Source organism: Procambarus clarkii, chromosome 92 (assembly GCF_040958095.1).
Source record: "Procambarus clarkii isolate CNS0578487 chromosome 92, FALCON_Pclarkii_2.0, whole genome shotgun sequence".
Lineage (NCBI taxonomy): Eukaryota > Metazoa > Arthropoda > Malacostraca > Decapoda > Cambaridae > Procambarus > Procambarus clarkii.
Window position 1 is genome coordinate 14,642,026 of NC_091241.1, and position 12,707 is coordinate 14,654,732.

A 12,707-nucleotide genomic window follows, 5' to 3' on the forward strand; every position below is an offset into this window, starting at 1 on the left:
ATGTAGTTCAAATTAACAGAAATATTTTTTCTTTAATTCAATCTTTATTTTCTTGGTAACACTGTATACAATAAGGCAGTTATCAGCAAATATTTCAATCCAAACTTAAACAAATACTGTATATACACTTGTGTTTACTACACCGACACTATCTTAGTCCCTACTACTGAGGTTAAAGGGCCTAGAACTCTGAAGATGCTAGATGGTTGGGCTCAGGGTGAAGCTAGGTAACAGGAATTGTGGAAGGTGTTTGGTGACAGGTCTTTAGGACGGTGTTTATTTTGTTTACATGGTTGATTACAAATACAAACCACTTCTGATTCCTCTTAACAAGCTTTTCTTCGCATAGCTTATGGTAACCTTACCCACTAGCTTTCCCCAGGAACACAACCCGTCAATCGGGTACCTAATTGCTGTTGGATGAACAGAGGTGAACAGTTAAAGATTGGTACCTGATCAATCCTCTCTGGCCAGCACTTAAACCGAGACCAAATCGCTCACGAGGTGTGGGGCGAGTGCGTTACCACTGTGCCACGCTCGATGTCTTATTACTTGTTTGAGTTGTGTGGCACCTTGAGTGTGTTGTCACAACTCTTGTGTATTTATGAGTGTGTGTGTGGCTGAGGGAGAATTACAGTACCAATGAGTAAAATGACAGGAAATGCAGTAAAATAATTGGAAATTCCTCAACAGGAGTGGGAGCAGGCTCACTGTGAAGGAGGCTTCTTCCTGCAGCAGGGACATCAAATTGCTTTGCATTGGTACAGGATGATTGTTATGAGGAGTATTGAAGGTAGATCTTGCAAGGAATGGAGGAAAAAAGGTAAGAATATGTTATTGCCTGATGATGTAGCCTGGAACTTTAAAGTTAGGTACGTGTGCATGTTGATGCTGGGAACAGAATGATGATGGTGGTCTCTCTTGGCGGCAGGAATTGGGGATAGAACAATGGCCAATATTGTATCTGGGAATGAGAGAAATTTTCATGTTATAATTTGTCTGAACATTGGTGGCAACGATGTTGGAAGATAATAGAGTGAAGCGTTACTTACCAAACATAATTAATCAGAACCAAGGGTTATGTGTGATATTCTTGCTAGAAGAGATGGTGATAAAAGGTTGTCCAGGATAATGGGTATTATCTGGCTTAGTGCTTTCTTGTGATATCCCGTTTACATGATAATGAAATGGAGACAAATTTCAAGCACATAATACTGATGAAGTGATGATAAAAGATGTAAAAGTAGTATGAAAGATGCCAAAGCCACGAGAGCCACATTTGTGGGGTATCACAACACCGGTTTATCTATTGTGGCTTAGCACTTTCTTGTGATAATTACATACTTGGAGTGACGCTATAGATGACAGGTCATGGGAAATGGCTAGGTGATGGCTCGGTGGTTAGATGAGAGGGCTTGTGTTGTGTGATGCATGACTGACCTATGATGAGGTTAGGTGACACGACCTAAGGAAGGGGCTAGATGCCAGGGCTTTTGGAAGGGACGATGTGACAAGGCTTGAGCAAGGGAGTTGGTGAGAGGGCACGAAGAATTGGCTAGGTGGAACCTAGTATGGAGGTGATGGGTAGAGGGGCGGTGATGTTTGGCGGTGTGTCAGTGTGTGTGGCGGTGTGGTGGTGGGTGGGTGTGTCGAGCCAAGAGCCCCTCGCTGTGGTAGGGACGCAAGCACTCTCTCCCGACACGTGGCCGCCACTCCAAATATATAATTATAAGATCGCAACGAATCATCTGTTGCGGCCGCGAGCTACAACAACACCGTCTGTTGACCAGACCACACACTAGAAGGTGAAGGGACGACGACACCATCTGTTGGCCAGACCACACACTAGAAGGTGAAGGGACGACGACACCATCTGTTGTTAACGTGAGCCACAACACCATCTGTTGTTAACGCCGCGAGCCACAACGACCCTCAGCCACAAACAAGGTAACTTTATAATGACCATACAGCCCTAAACGTGTGTACCACTTGGTCTTGGTCTTTAGACGTCTCTAACTTTCCCAATTAGAAACGTACAGCTATTTAAGACTAAGGCTTTTGATTTGATTGATCTTATGGAGCTTGTGCATAACATTCTGTAAGTCAGGTTAAGTACAGCTGGACACATGCAGGTGAAGGTGTATATCAAGAAAACTAAGTGGCATGAAAACGAGTATATAAATGCACAAAATAAAAATGTGTAGCATGTGAGCAAAGAGTTTCACAAACATTCCACTGAAAGAAATCCTGAACTTTTTTTTATATCCGCGTGTCTAGTAGCCAGGGAAGAGAAGATCAGGGGGGGGGGAGACAAAGGCTTGGCTTCACTAGCACCATCGGAAGGGAAACATCTGCGAGACGTGTGAGAGCACAAATCCGGAAAGCTGAAGAGGGAGCCAAGCACGACCTGCCCCACACCAAGACCCCGGGGAGGGGGGGTGAGGGAGGGGTAAGGCTGAAGAACTTTTGTGGAAGTGATGCGGCATCCTCCTCGTCTTCCCTCCCTGCACGAGTGGGGAACACATCCTGCGGTACAGTGACAGAAGGATCAGGGGCCAGATTCACGAAAGCACTTACGCAGGCACTTACGAACGTGTACATCTTTCCTCGGTCTTTGACGACTTTGGTTACATTTATTAATCAGTTTACAGTCATGAAAACTTCTCAGTCAACTGTTATTATTGTTATAAACAGCCTCCTGGTGCTTCGGAGCTCATTAACTGTTTAATAATTAATTGTAAACAAAGCCGCCAAAGATTGAGAAAAGATGTACAGATTCGTAAGTGCTTGCGTAAGTTCTTTCGTGAATCTGGCCCCAGGACAATAAGGTCATTATCCAGTGACGACGAATATGGCCAACCAATCATAGCCAAGGATGTAAATGGGGGGGGGGTGATGAAAACATTAAAGTATTTAATGAATGTCTAATATCAAGTTTCCAGAAGGAGTTCAAGTGAGATATGCAAATGGTGACGATAGAAGCCCTTGTCAGGTTGAAGCAGTCCATTTAGCTCCTTGGTAGGAAATGTACTGAACTTGCCTTCACTCTCTCCATAAATAAGACAATATCGTACTATCATCACAAGAGCTGAAAATGTAGACCTGCAAATTGTGAAGTTCGGGAATGGGTCAACCACTCTCGGTACCTTACTGTCGGCTCTAGTGAGGGCAGGAAAGAGGAGCTTGATCAACTCGTAGGGACATGTAGTAGTCGTCTCGGAGGCCCTCAGACTCATGTCCGAGTATGGACGCGGAGCCTCTATTGCTGTACTTGGTAAAATTATGTAAACTGTTAATGTTGGCTCCGTCGTAGTGTTGACGTACCCCTATAACAATGTAAAGGCTCCAAAGCTACAAAGCATAGCTATTGCAATCATTTTTGGAGCACTAAACCCAACCAAATCATCGAACTTGCGACAAGAACTCAGTCTTGTGGCATTATAGACGGGATCAAGGCACTGAATACTAAGATTGCTATTAAGGTTGTCAGAGACCACCACTACAATGACACTCAAGGAAACAGCTTTGCACTAATTACAGGAGGAAAAAAGAAACGGCTCAAAGTGGCATGATCGATCAGTATGCTTTCTTAAAGTCAACCTGCTTGAGCAAGGACGTGAGTTGATGCGTGTCAAGATGCCAGCTCCTTGTGGTGTAAGCACCACCAGTACAAGGTCCATAAATGACTACTATACCACAGCCTTCCAGAGCGGGAGCAACACCCCTTGACGAATTAAGAACATAAGAACAAAGGTAACTGCAGAAGGCCTATTGGCCCATACGAGGCAGCTCCTATTTATACCCACTAAATCCCACTCATATACATATCGAGTTTGTCCAATTATGAGAGTTGATTATAGATTTGGAGGTTGAGAGTCATCAGAGTACACAAGAGGGTGGAGGGGGGGGGGCATCATGATGCGTCACCTAGACACAACCCGCCTCCCACTGTTGCCAGGATTAAAGTGCTATCCGTAGAACACCTGAAGCCATCCGCTGCCCGCACTTCCTGCTGTTGCCTCAAGTTCTGCAACTTCCACCAGCCTCTTCCCGGCTTGGCGCCGCCTTTTATTATTCCCTCCACCTGCCTTCTCACTCTCCTTATTGTTCTTTCTCATCGCTTATTATTATTATTCTCAATTTGATTCACTATTGTTCATCTTTTTTACGTGATATATCTGGCGTCGGCGCATAAGTCATAATACTGGAAAAGATGGAAAACAATTGCAAAATGTCGTGATTTTGTTCACATTTAATATAAGATAAAGCGTGTGGGATTCCACCGTGGACACAACACACACATGTGAGGAGGAAGATCTTAACTTGCCACAAATTTAGTACCGGGGAAGAGAGAGACGAGAACGTTTGGGCCTTAGCCAGTGCCATAGCCCCCTCCCCCTACCTTCTTCCTCACTGAAACTCAATTTGTGATGCAGTAAGGATGAGATGCGAGGAATTCTTGCAGCAGTTGCTACTTGGGAGCCCTTCACATGACGTTTGCCGGTGTCACATGACACGTGTGGCAATGTGACACTCGTGTCATTCATTGGTTAACATGTCGGGTCCTGTGTGAGAGACTAGTTGTCAAATTAGAACCCAACTCGTGGACAATAAATAAATCTCCAGTGCTACATGACATCTCGTCGCTCAAGTGTGTCGTGGAGCAAAAACACACTAGATAGTCGAATTCGTTTTTTTCTTCGCAAACATCAATAGTATCCGCAAATGCTGCAAAGACTTGGAAACATCAACAAGTAGACTCGACGCTTGCACCAACAGCTCAACGTTGACCTTCCCAAATGCTGCATCACATGTACAGTCGTGGTGACTACCTGTCTAATAGCATATCCCCACGAACTCTAATCTGGGTTGAGAAAACTTGGCCTTGGTGAAATACATTGAGGTTGGGAGGGAATTCTTCCTGTGGCTTAGTTGTGAGTGCACACTAGGCTCGGTTAGTCTTTCATGACTTAATGACTTATATCTTCAGTCACCTTAAAGGAGTATGGGTACATTCACGTCACTCGCAAGTATCTCCTTGTGTACTCTTTTTAAACCTCTCTTCCTCTTTCTTTCCTGTGATCTCTTTTTCCTCTTCCTCCCTCCTCTGTCCTCCTCCTGTTCTATATTCCTGGCTGCCAGACAAAAATATAAAAACAGGTGACTCAGTGGGAGGTTGACGCCAGAATGCGCTGCCTGACAGGGAAGGCAGAAAGGGGGGCCAGGGGACGGCTCTGGGTGGTAGGGGAGGCAACAATGGTGGCAGGGGCTAGGCAGGGATAGGTGGTAGGTGAAGCCTTGGGCACATGTAGGGGAAGGCAGGGATTTAGTAGGTTGCTTGTTGTTTTAAATGCAGGTACTTAGAACAAAAGCTCCAAGTAGCACGGTCTATAGTGAGCCCATAGTGGACTTCTAACCCTATATGATAATGTAGTAGGAGACGGCCTAGATTGATCGACATGTATTAATATACCGATCGAATTAATATAGCCTTAAGTTCTGAACGTAGCTCAGACCTTAATAAGTACAAACCCCCAGGGTAAATACTGGCCGTTTGTCTGCATTTTGCTTATTTTCTTTACCGTAGTTAAGAGCTTGTAAGTGAAATGTGGCATCCAACACCCGGTTTTTTTCCCTCATTAATAAACCGGTGAAAGGTAACAACCACCGCCCGTTTTCTTTAACGCAACTGCCAGCCCCGGTCTTCACAAGGTTTAAAATTAGAAGATTCGGAAAAAATGTCGTACATATATTTAATTTAATGAGGATCAAATATTTGCGGGAAACGTGTAGCGTAATAGTGGCTTTATTAGTATGTGTAGCTCCTGTCCTTACAACTGTACATTATGTTCCTTGTACACACATTCTTGTGATAAACATTATCTATTATATATACCTATTATATGTATAGGTTAAGTAATAATTGTAATTACGAAGCAATAAGATGCTTATCTTAACATACTAAGAAGGTTAGGTAAGGTCGGTGTTTTCTATGAAGCTTTTCAAGGTAAACTAAAATATTCACAAAAAATAGTATGTCACATATGCACTTATTTAATAAGTCAATATTGACTATACGAAAGTGCGAGAACGGGTTGTTACTTTAGAGGCACGTTAAACATGTCTAAGTTTACCTGAATTTACCCTAGCGGCCTCGATGGGAACAGGAAGCCAGCGGCTTGTCAAAGATCCACCTACCCATCCCACATTTTTCGAGGATGGTTATATGATAGCAGGATAGGTGGTTATATGATAGCATGATAGCAGGAGAGGTTATGGTATACCGCCCTCAGCAAGAACCATGTTTTTTTTGGGGTCTATGGGTAAAGCACCGAGTTATTTCTGGTAACGATGACTGGTGCTGAGGTTATATATATACTGGGTGAACTTCACCTTCCCTATCTTCCCCTGCCCTATCTTCCCCTGCCCGTCGTATTCCCTCTGTTGTTGTTATAGATTCAGCTACTCGGAACAAGTTCCAAGTAGCACGGGCTATGGTGAGCCCATAACTTACCTGGCACAGGAGCGGGGCAAGTAGCACGGGCTATGGTGAGTCCGTAGTGGACTTACCTGGCACAGGAGCGGGGCAAGTAGCACGGGCTATGGTGAGACCGTACTGGACTTACCTGGCACAGGAGCGCGGCAAGTAGCACGGGCTATGGTGAGCCCGTAACTTGGGGTCCCGTCTTCCTTCTCCGCCCTGCACTGTCTTTGGCCCTCCCTGGCATATGACCGCCCGTGAAGATATCCACCCTAACATATCCTCGTGTCTAGAAGATATCCTCTTGTCACGCACGCTCGTTCTCCCCGCCTGAAACGATAGCGGCTCTCACAATACCTCATCTAGCGTCTAGCTACTGCACCACCTTTCACAGAAACGTAAACCCCGGTCCCTCTCCCTCCCGCAGCTTGGCGCTGTGGTTTGATCATTACTTATTGGCTAAACTGACACGTGACCTCGGTCTAGCTTTTTGTTTAGTCATTTATTATGCACCCGATACCCATCCCCTAGGGGGGGGGCTGGAAACGGTTACATACATACATACATACATACATACATACATACATACATACATACATACATACATACATACATACAATGTCAGTAGTCTTTTTATATCACAAGTATTTAAAAAAGTTACCCCACAACAGTTTCTGTGCAAAGTAGTTTACATTTATAAATGCAGTATAGCCAGCAGCCGTTTTCTAAATGTGGTATAGCAACTCGTTTTCTAAATGTGGTATAACATCCCGTTTTCTAAATGTGGTATAACATCCCGTTTTCTAAATGTGGTATAACATCCCGTTTTCTAAATGTGGTATAACAACCCATTTTCTAAATGTGGTATAACAGCTCGTTTAATAAATGCTGACTAATGACACATATTATCTAAATGCGGAATAACCAGCACCCGTTTTCTAAATGCAAGGATACCAGCACCCGTTTTCTAAATGTGGGGATACCAGCACCCGTTTTCTAAATGCAAGGATACCAGCACCCGTTTTCTAAATGCAAGGATACCAGCACCCGTTTTCTAAATGCAAGGATACCAGCACCCGTTTTCTAAATGCAAGGATACCAGCACCCGTTTTCTAAATGTGGGGATACCAGCACCCGTTTTCTAAATGCAAGGATACCAGCACCCGTTTTCTAAATGCAAGGATACCAGCAACCGTTTTCTAAATGCAAGGATACCAGCACCCGTTTTCTAAATACAAGGATACCAGCACCCGTTTTCTAAATACAAGGATACCAGCACCCGTTTTCTAAATGCAAGGATACCAGCACCCGTTTTTCCAAAATGCGTCACTTCACTAACAGATCTCGCAGTACTTCGTTCTCGATTTAAAATCTGGGATATCTCTCTCTCTCTCTCTCTCTCGCTCTCGCTCTCTCTCTCTCTCTCTCTCTCTCTCTCTCTCTCTCTCTCTCTCTCTCTCTCTCTCTCTCTCTCTCTCTCTCTCTCTCTCTTTCTTTCTTTCTTTCTTTCTTTCTTTCTTTCTTTCTTTCTTTCTTTCTTTCTTTCTTTCTTTCTTTCTTTCTTTCTTTCTTTCTTTCTTTCTTTCTTTCTTTCTTTCTTTCTTTCTTTCTTTCTTTCTTTCTTTCTTTCTTTCTTTCTTTCTTTCTTTCTTCTATTTCCCCCCCCCCTCCCCCCCCAGTTGAACATTCGTCACAGTTTTAAATATTTACCTAAACACTTCAGCAGCCTAACATGTAAACATCTTCAAAGTGTTCGCTAAAAGCCGGCAGTTTACTTAAAGTATTGGTTTCAACTCGCTGGGAAACTCTGGTCCATTTGTGCTAGATTCAGAATCAATGTTGTATATAGATTCAATGCTGACTGTATTCAGTGTAATGTAGTTTTATTGTAGCCTTCTTGTATTAATTTAGATTCAATTAAAATTATATTGTGTCCAAATGTTTTATAAAAATCAAATTACGAAATATATTAGAAAAATATTCCAAATTAGGCTCCTCTATATAGTATATATACACTTTGCACCAGCTGCTGATGTAAATCATCACTATAGCCAGATTGGAGAAAGTAGAGGATGGGGCGAACACCAACATTACTGAAGGTGAACATCAACATTACAGGATGTCTAGAGTAAATACACAACATTACAGGATAGGGATCAGGAGACAAACATCAACATTACAGGAGGTGAACACCAACATTTGAAACTAGAGGTAGAAATCATCGCCAGGTACAGACAAATGACGAGGTTATTGGCTGTTTCTGCGGTGCACGTGGCCACAATTATCTACAAAACAAATACTGAACCTTTTCCCAAGTTAACCGGGAAATATGCTCGAGTCCCAGTTTAATTGGTAAGGCGGTGGAGGCGCTGTATTAATAGACAACTACATACATGGGCATTTACTGAGGCGTAACTGGTGATCGTTGATCCAGCCAAAATAGCCCTTAAATTACCTCTCACGACACGACACGTCATTGAAACTGCCTACGTTTTCCGTCTATAAATGTATATTTTTTTCTTTGAATTCTTTAATTTCACCTTTTTTAAGTTTTCTTGTCCTTGTACCCATACATCCTTTTTTTTTTATCAGCTGTGAATATAAATTATGGGAGGACCTTTGATAAGCCACCGGCTTCCTGTCCCCGCTGAGGCCGCTAGAGTTGTTTTGTTGTTTAAGATTCGTTACTTGGAACAAAAAGTTCCTAGTAGCACGGGCTATGGTGAGCCCGTTAAAAACTAGAGACATGATAATGTCACACCGTGACATTATTATTAGTCACGCGAGGCGGCCTTCAGGTGCCTTAGGACACAGGTACAGTAAGTTACGCACCAAGCTCTCGGCTCCAGCAAACTTGAGGCTTTCCTCTTTAGTCATGTACTGAATTTACACTGTCTGTTGTTTCGGGGAGAACACTTCCGTGTATGGTAAGGACTCAGAAAAAATACGAATATATTTTTCTGACAATATCAGTAAACGTTATACTTTGGACACAAACAGAACGTGAATGACTCGAGTCACTAACATTCACTCTTTCTCGAACCATGAACTCTTGTGTGGGGGAAAAACTGGTTCACTAATAGTAAAATCCGGACATTCTTACTTATTTACAAATTCCTCCCGGACACCCATCTAAGAACCCAAAATACGGACGCCTGGCAATTACTCTTCGCCCTAGCCTAGCAGGTGAAGTTTAGCTTGGGTAGGTGTGTCCCGAGGCCAGCTGGCTCACTCTTCCACACAACCTGTGTGTTCCTGTTGACCCGCGCCCACCACCCCGTCCTCATAAGCTTTCACAACGGCTGTCATACTAACGCCGCCCGAAAACTAAAAAATATTCGAATATGAAAATTACCTGAAATGTTATACAAATCTCCCAAATCTCCCATTACTTGGCATCAGTGTCGTAAGAATTTCATCCCAATACAGTATTTAAAAAAATGGATTTTATATGAATATTAAAAAAAAGTGCTGATAAGGAGAACAGCTCTATGAACTGGAATTCAGGGATAATACAGTAATAAAGAGATGCAAGCAAGTAAGGTCCGACGCACAAAGAAAAATAGTAGTAAAGAGGGTCCACAAAGTGGATATGAAGCCCCTTTCTAGCATTACTGAGTAATCCATAATAGTATAAATAATGAGTAAGTATTTTATTATGCTGTATTTTGTTATATATCATATAAATACATTGCCCAATGCCAATCTCTGTTATTTCCACCAATTTTTTTTTTTCGGGGAGGGGAGGGGAATTTTTGGGGGGAATTGGGGAAAATTTGGGGGATTTTTTTTTCTTCTTTGCTTTTAATCTGATTTTGTTGTAGCGTCTCCACCTTGGGGAATGTGTACTCGTCACTACATATGTGTTTCTGACAGATTCTCACCATTATTACATATTATTTCCAACGTTCTTTGTTTTACAATCATGAGTTTTTTTCATAAACGCAAAACTTTTGAATATATAAATTATTTTTGTCTAAATTTGTGCCCATAATAAAATGCCATATTAACGATTTTTTTACAGTAATATACTGCCAAACTAAATTCTATAAAGTAAAAAGTAAAGTTCATATGTTATTCTTGGACCATAATAACACCAAATGAACAATTTGTGAAATTTACTATTTTTAAAGCATATTTGAAACCCTTAGATTGTATAATTATTCAAATTAATTATTGTGTAATGGTTTGTGTGTTCATGTTAGGATGTTAATATATTATGAAAGGATGGAGCATTACATGTAGATTAAGTAAAAAAAAAAACTTTAAGAGAGTTTGAAGAAGTTTCAGAAAACTGTTTCCGGTCCCCTAAAGTGCCCTTATCCTAACCTACCAGAGGACCCAAAACAGAAAACAGGACAGTATGTCAATTTCGCGAGCCGCTACCATTTTTTGCTACGACAATTTCTAGCCTTAGGTAGAGTATACGTCAAAATGTGACGTTCTATCAGGAGGAAGGGTTGCTCGTACAGTCACTGAGAACAGAGTGAGCTTTCAGAGGCCCTCCACCGCCAGTGAGAACTCACAAGAAACAAATCTACCCACACTTTGATTGGCTGGCGCATTTATCTCTGATGTTTCATCTAATCTTAATATCCCACGTGTCCCCTGACTGTGACAGTCACGTGATATGACAGGGCAAGCTTCCAGAATGCCTGTGGGGGATACCATCTCAACTGTTACCAGAATGATGCATTGTAAGGAATAAAATAAGCTGTTGTATCCAGCCAGAATCCAGCCTCACGAACCAAGATGAGGGTTAGGCAAGTATATCCTTGAGGGAGAGGAGTCAGTGTAAATTAATGCTTGCAAAATTTTCATGTCTTTTAAAACCCCAAATGGCTTTATCCAAACTGAACAGGGAACTTCATTGCTCTTTAATTTCATTAAATATTCCTAGCCTAGTATAGCAAATATATGTACTATATTAGGCATCAGATAGCGTGTATTAGACCAAAGGTTAGCCTAGGTTGTCTTTGCAACATAAATACAAAACCACCTAACTCCCGGGTATCTTTTTAACTGCTAGGTGGACAGAAGCATTGGGCGATAGGAAACGTGCCCATCCATTTCTCTCCGGCCCGCAAGTCGAACTCGGGATCCCCGATTGTGAGCCAAGAACGAAGCCAAGTGTACTATGAAACCTTATTATGTATTATACAAAAACGTGTAAAAACTCAAAGTACCCACAGTGAGTGTGTGGAGTCACACAGTACCCACAGTGAGTGTGGGGTCACACAGTACCCACAGTGAGTGTGGGGGTCACACAGTACCCACAGTGAGAGTGTGGGGTCACACAGTACCCACAGTGAGTGTGGGGGTCACAACACGAGCAGTGAGGCAGGAACAAAAGTGAGTAGAAGCCAGCAGGCGTTGAGACACATTTACCCCAAGTATGATTTTTTCTTGCTTTTGCCAACTTGCGACACTAAAAAAAATAAAATATGAAGTAAACATATTGTGGGAGGTTTATAGCGCGTCAAGGCTACGCCAGGCAGCCCGACCTCCTCAGGTTTCCCTACGTCAAGAAACTGTGGTACTAAAGTGCCCTTATCCTAACCTACCAGAGGACCCAAAACAGAAAACGGGACAGTATGTCAGTTTCACGATCCTTATATTGGCTGAATACACTCTTCACCACATTCATTCAAGACCAGACCATCTCAGTCTTGTGGTCTTTACCATTCAATTTGAATTGGTTCCTGTTTTCTAACACTACACATTTGTGTCGGATTATTCATACTCTCAACTTAGTTTGTACAAATGAATTAAAAAGACGTTTGTTGTATCTGTAAATTTTTCGCCCAGTGAAGCCTATTTAAAATACTCGTCGTCCGTTTTTCGCTCATATATTAACTCTGATTTATTATCTTGTTCATTATTAAGTTTGTACAGGAATTATGGTGCATCGTGATATATAATATAATTTATATTGATATTTTTACATGTATATGTTATACAGTAGCCAGCGGAAACAGCCAGTCAGGATAACCATGCCTTATCGAAGATGCTGTCTCTTGAGATAGCGATAGCAGGAGCTTGTCTTATCTCCAACACCCAAAAATCCAGGTTATCCCCCCCTTTTTCCGTGGGTGTTGGGGTTAGTTTGGATGATGGGGGGGGGGGAGGTGTGGCGTCAAGAATAGGGGGTTGCAACATTCTTCACATACACTTTAAATTAGAATACTGCCGACTTGGGAATGCCAGCCTACAGTGGGAAGATAGA